The sequence below is a fragment of the Cyprinus carpio genome, unplaced genomic scaffold (assembly GCF_018340385.1).
Source record: "Cyprinus carpio isolate SPL01 unplaced genomic scaffold, ASM1834038v1 S000006759, whole genome shotgun sequence".
Lineage (NCBI taxonomy): Eukaryota > Metazoa > Chordata > Actinopteri > Cypriniformes > Cyprinidae > Cyprinus > Cyprinus carpio.
The window spans coordinates 504,530-511,273 of record NW_024879356.1 but is presented as its reverse complement, the minus strand read 5'-3'; positions in this window follow the sequence as shown (position 1 = coordinate 511,273).

The window sequence follows — 6,744 nt, the reverse complement described above, 5'->3', positions numbered from 1 at the left end:
TTTGCAATCTTTCCAACTTCAGTGTCACTGCTTCTGAAGTTAAAGAAATAGATCACCCAAAAATGAGAATTCTCTGTTTATTTACTCACCTTACGTCATTGCAAAAAATAATATGAAGTGAGAGATACTATTATAGTTTAGTAATATTTTAATTATTTTATTAACTAAATGAATAGTTTAAAAACTATATGTGTTGATATATTTAATATACTATATATGTTGCAAATATGTTGTTATTTTTCCATGAAACATGAAAGGAGAGTTTTGGGGAGTTTGGAACAACACACTCACAGGGTGAGTACGACAATACGTTCATTTTTGGTCGCTCTATTCCTTTTAAAGTATTATTTAAAATTCTTCAGTATTACAAAAACGGAATTAAGCTGTAACACTAACACTGCGGTTGACACAGAGCCATGAAAAGTTGTTGTACAGTGACACATGCTAGTGCATGCTTCCACATGCTTATCTTGGTCAGCTTATGGTTTAGATCGTGTGAAAATAGTTTACTCTAAATTATCAGCTGTTTTATGGAATGCTGTGTTGTCATTAGTCTTTGGCAATAGGTTTTTTACAGTGGTTTAGTTTCAAGCCCAAATGAGTGAATTTAAAACTCAGAAATTGTCACAGTTTTATTTCAGGGATGTTTTATTATTATTATTATTATTATTATTATTATTATTATTATTATTATTATTATTATTATTATTATTATTATTTAAGTGTGTGTGTGTGTATGGAACAAGGCAATATACAGTACATTTAAAATACATAAAGTACATACAAATCTTCTAGGCTTCAGATTTTTGCTGAGATTTTTCTCATTGGAAAAAAATAATTACACATCCTCACTGATTTTAAACAAGTGGTACTTCCCAGAGAAAATTCACAATATAAATATGTAATCAAAACCTCTAACTTTGCTAAACAGTCAATAGGAATACTGAAGTTATCATTCTATTTTGTTTGATACATAATGTAAAATTCTGTGGGCACAGCTTCTGTACAGTGGCTCAGTTTGGTCCTATTTTTATTTTCTTATTTCATATAAATGTACAAATCTTGAACTATTACACATGCATTGTTGTGCATATATGCTGAAACTTACAATATGGACGCATTGACAGCATCTAATGTATCTTTATATATTATGTTTTGTTCATATGTCATTTATTACATACAATACAATCAGTAATGTTTCAATAATTCCATGCATTTATCTCTAAAGTTGTTTATACATAAAGTAATGCTGTTAATACGTTATGTATGTTTCAGTGTTTATGTAAACATAAAAAAAAATCCACCTTTTCCCCATCTGTAGCTTTAAACTCTAAGACTTAACAACTTAATCTATACCAGATTTTCTCCTTGCCACAACAAAATTATGACTTTTTATATTTGTGGACAGCTTGTTGTGTTAAGATAGGTGATCTCTGGTTTTTATTTGCTGAAACTAAAGTCTGCCCACTCTCATGACTCACTGGGCTTCTAACATCCCGAGGAGCGAAAATTGTTTCTAAAACCTCGCTTTATCATCCTGAACAGAAACAGTGAGAACGAAAAGTTGAAAATTGGCTGTTTTGAATTAGAATGTATTTCCCAGAGAGTAATGCCACTACTTTGGGTTGAGAGAACGGCGTTATGTCAGGTTGTCACGTTCTGAAATAATGAGCGGGAAGGCCTCAAATGATGGTGTAAATTGTTAAAGTATATATTTAGTAGAGCTGTGTTAATGCCATGATCAGTATTTTAATACACCTTGAATTTATTTGTATTCCTGTATTGTATATGTTTTTGGTCATGCTGCACTATGAACAGCCTTCTTTGTATTTTAGGCAATGGGAATGTTGATCAAATTGTCTCCATTTTTCTAGCCTTGCTTTCTATGGATACGTACATGTATTGCCATTACAACCAAAGCAACCCTGGGTCAAGGAAACTGACATTTATCACCTGCTTTTCTAAAGACTACAGGAACAATACATTTGGTATTTCTTTGATTGTTGGCTTATCTTTTTCTTATCACTTTGATTGTATAATAGGGTGTTAGTGCTGAGAAGCCCATGCAGTATAGAGGTATTATCATGCAGAACAATACATGTGGTTTAAAGGAACATGTTGAATGGAAGTAAATATGTGTATATGTCCTTTCAAAATGCTGAGATAAATTATGTAACTGAAACTAAACTGCGAAAGGAAAAAAAAGCAGCCAATAAATATTGATATACATAGATTAAATCAATGAATCAGTGTTTCTTTAAACTCCGATGTTAATTTTGCTTTGTTTTAACAGGTTATTTAATTTTAGGTCTATCATTAGATAGAGAAATGTGTATATTCGGGGAGGAAATGATACTTTTATTCAACAAGGATGCATTAAAATTGATCAAATTAACTATTTTTAACACTGGTAATAAGAAATATTTCTTAAGCACCAAATCAGGAAAAATTATGGTTTTTGAAGGATCATGTGACATTTTACATTTTTTAAAGCAACTGTACGCAAGTTTTTACCTTAAAATGTCGGTTTATTCTGACTTCTAATATGGTGAATGGATTCTGTTTCTTTCCAAAGTTAACCCCAAAGCTTCTGTTTATACTTTGCAAAACTACAGTCCATCATATAACAAATACTTCATGATAAAATCTCTTAGAAAATCGTGGTCCAGTATCTTAGAAAAGTAATATATCAAACTGCATTATTTGAGGTATCATAACCACAAATTTAGCATGTAAACAAGGTTTTAGAAGATTAGGAAATGCTCATACAGTCTATAAAGCCTTTTTAGCTTATGCCTTCAGCTAATAAGTTTAAAGTCATCGTTAACACTCTGAAGGGACAGTTTGTTTGCTGAGAGTGCACAAAAGCGCTGCCAAAATCTTCCGCTTGTCCTGATCTCATTCTGTGCCGCCCACTCAGAGCGTCTGCTGAGTCTGCTGTGGACACACCCTGAGCCCTCGAGTACAAGCACAGCACAAAACCACTGGTCTTCTGCATTATTTAGTGAGGGTGTCATCATAACAGCTCACACAATCAGGCTGCGGCTCTCGGATGGCCACGCACGTGTAAAACACTGCAGTGGAGAGTCTAATTAAAAAGCATTCGTCATATTTAAGACCATGTCTTACGTCTGCTGACCATAATGGTGCTTTCTGTTCAACTCTGCATGCATCGCCTCTTTATTTCCACAAACTTGCAAGGAGTCGCTCCTCATGTGCAGACCTATTTATCTCCAGGGCTTTTATTGTCTACCGAGACCATGGGATGCCAGTGCTAATATGAGATTCACAGTCACACTGTCTTCTCGAGACAGCAGTTTCCATATTGGAGATTTTGGCCTTGTCTAAACCGGGCTGTTTTAAATGGAGATGAAGCACTGATCCTGCCCTGAGGAACCTTCGCTGCTGATAATAGAGGAAGACTGCATGCTTTTATGGAGCAGCAGGGAGTTTGTGAATCATGGATGTTAATGCAATACAACCATCATGAATGACACACTAACTGAACATGATATGTTGCAATGAAACTTTCATTCATGTGTGTTAAAATACTTTCTTCTTATTTGAAGAGGAGAGACAGACGGATGATTTTTTTTTTTTTTATACAATATCAATATCAGGATGGACACAAACTGATTCACATATTTTTGTGTGTGTGTGAATATTATGTTCAGTTCATACAGGATCATACCAACGATGATTGTGCCAAAGTTGTTTATGGATAGAATTAGTAAAGAACAATAAGAACTCTAAAATTATATATGTTATAAAATTTCAATTAATATATGTTATATACATAATATACAATTATATATAATAATATATATGTAACTCATTATTACCTTTGGAAGTTAATGTATTCCTTTTGCATTTTATATTATTATTATTATTATTATTATTAATTTTATTGAAAGAAATTAATACTTTAATAAAATGAATAGTTTTATTCAACAAAGTCCATTAAATGAATCAAAAGTGACAGTGAAGGCTTTTACACTGTTACAAAAATAAAGTAAATAAAATATTCAAACTAAAATTTATATAAATAAATAAATAATAAATAAATAAATACTTACATAAATAAATGTAAGTAGAACAACTGTTTTCAACATTGATAATAAGAAAGGTTTCTTGAGCAGCAAAACAGCATATAATAATAATTTTTGAATGATCACGTGACACTGAAGACTGGAGTAATGGCTGCTAAAAATTCCACTTTGACACCATAGGGAATTTATTTTTAAACATATTAAAAATAATATTTAACTTTTCATAGTTTTATATTTTAAAAGTTATTTTATTTTCTAATAGTATAATAATATAATATAATAAAAATGCAAAATTTATTGTTACTTTATTATTGTTATAATTATTGAAAGGAAGATTTGTCAACATATGAGTACATACATGGTTATCACTCAGTAATGCTCTGGTTTCCGTATACTACCAAAGAAAAAAAAATGTCCCACCCTTTTCTGAATTATTTATATAGAGCTGCTCTGAGCACATGTAGGCTGACACATCAGGCTGACCCATATCTTCACTTATCAGCTGATGTGACCTGCTTGAGCCACACTGCTTATCCAGACTGAGGCCCAGAATCCAGAACCTTGGCTTAGATCCTGTATTTTTTATATATATATCCAGACAGCCATAGAGAATTCGGCTTAAAATAGTGGACCCGTTTTATGTTGCTCTAGACAGATGTGGGTTTGAAGAGGGCAAACTAGAGGGAATTACAGCAGCAAAATCAGAATTTATTCACCAGCATCTTCTGAGCAGATTTGATTCAATTAAAAATATTAATTGCCCTACAAATGGTGTCTAGACAGCAGCCATGTAATCTCATAAAAAAACGTAGAAGGTTCACAATTGCTGGTTTGAAGAGTGTTCAAGATGTTTATTAACAGTTGTGTGAAGTTGAGTGTAGATGCACTTTAAAATATAGTTTAAAGTTTTAAAGAACATAAAGCAAAAAAAAAAAAAAAAAAAAAAAAACGCTACCGTGAAAAACGGAAATTTGGACTTCTGGATTTGCTGAATACTACTAAGAAGCAGTCTGAATTCTGAAAAGCATACTAGCATACTACTCTTACTCTTTCTGTAATGCATGTAGCATGCATGCTAGTATGTTACTGTGAATTCAACCCATGTTGTGACTAAGCACCTGAAGGTGGCTAGCTACCAAGTTAGCACTTGCTAATATGTAAAAAAAAAAAATCGTGTATTTCTCGTGGATATCCTGTTCAGCCTTTTCTTCTGTGTGGATTTGATTCCTGTCTGCTTTCTGTCATGCAAGGTAAGGTAGTTTTACTATTTAAGACCAAAGTATGATGACATAAGCTAGCTGTGGTTATATCCACCAGTAACAGCATGCTGGGAAAACACAATGTTTGTATCAAAGTTTAGAAGGCCAACGGTTACTAAATACACTGTGAACAAAGTGCATTTGAGTTAATATTTAGCAAGGAAGCTAACCTAATTTAGTTTCCATTTGTTTGCTGACTGATTGATTGATATTTTTGTTTTATATGGAAAATGTACAGGAACTTGTCAAAAGCAGTGTTTAGAAAAAAATAACTGAGAAGAAAGATTCACTTTTTGGCTTCATAACCATTTCTAATATTTTGTAATGGTACCTTTGCTTAAGAGCAATGACAGAGGTACTAGAGCCAAAACAAATTAAAAATGATTATCACAGTCAAAAGGCCATGATATATCTATATCTATATCTATATCTATATCTATATATAATATGTTTGTGTGTGTGTATATATATATATATATACATATATATATATGTGTGTGTGTGTGTGTGTGTGTGTGTGATATATATATATATATATATATATATATATATATATATATATATATATATATATATATATATACGTTGTGTGTGTGTGTGGTGTGTGTGTGTGTATATATATATATATATATATATATATATATATATATATATATATATAAAATTCATGTTCAGTTCCGTTTCGTCAAACAAATTAAACTGGCTAATAGACTTAAAGGAGTGCTATAACCCACCATCATTTTGAGAGAAAAACACTGATATTTCATTCATAACAAAACCTTGAAAGACTGAATTATACAGGGCGCTTTTTCTCTATCTTTAATTTATAATTGCTTTCACGCATTTGGCTTTTGACACATTTGGCACATATTATTTATGCAAATAAAACATTCATTTTTTATCAAAATGAATAAGTAAATGAAAAAAAAAAGAAGAAATTGTCACAGAGGAGTTTGCACAAAGCGATTACTTTATTACCAGAATTTTGCCCACTCCAAGATAAAATCCAACAAGATGTGAATAAAAGAAAAACAACAACACTAGTCAAAATTTAATTTGGTTCTACTGACAGATCTTATTCAACATTCATAAGAACATGACAGTTTGACATATTTAAAACTGCGAATTAGGTCTTGGTGAAATGATGACAAATTATGGCACAGTCTGACATTAAACTGCTAAATCAAATCACAAAATCCCAGTTGTCTACTTTGTGAAAGAAAAACCGATCTGTTCTTTTATAAGCTAAACATACAACAAGCTTTAACAAGGGTGTTAAAGCTTTAAAAGGGTGACAAGTTCTAGGTTTTTAACCTCACGTCATCAGCACAAATCTTATGAAAGAAAGATCATTTAGCAGCCTCTATTGAAATTCAGTGTTACAAGCTAATTTAGCACATCAGAAACAGACATTTTCATTGTTCTCAGGGGTCATG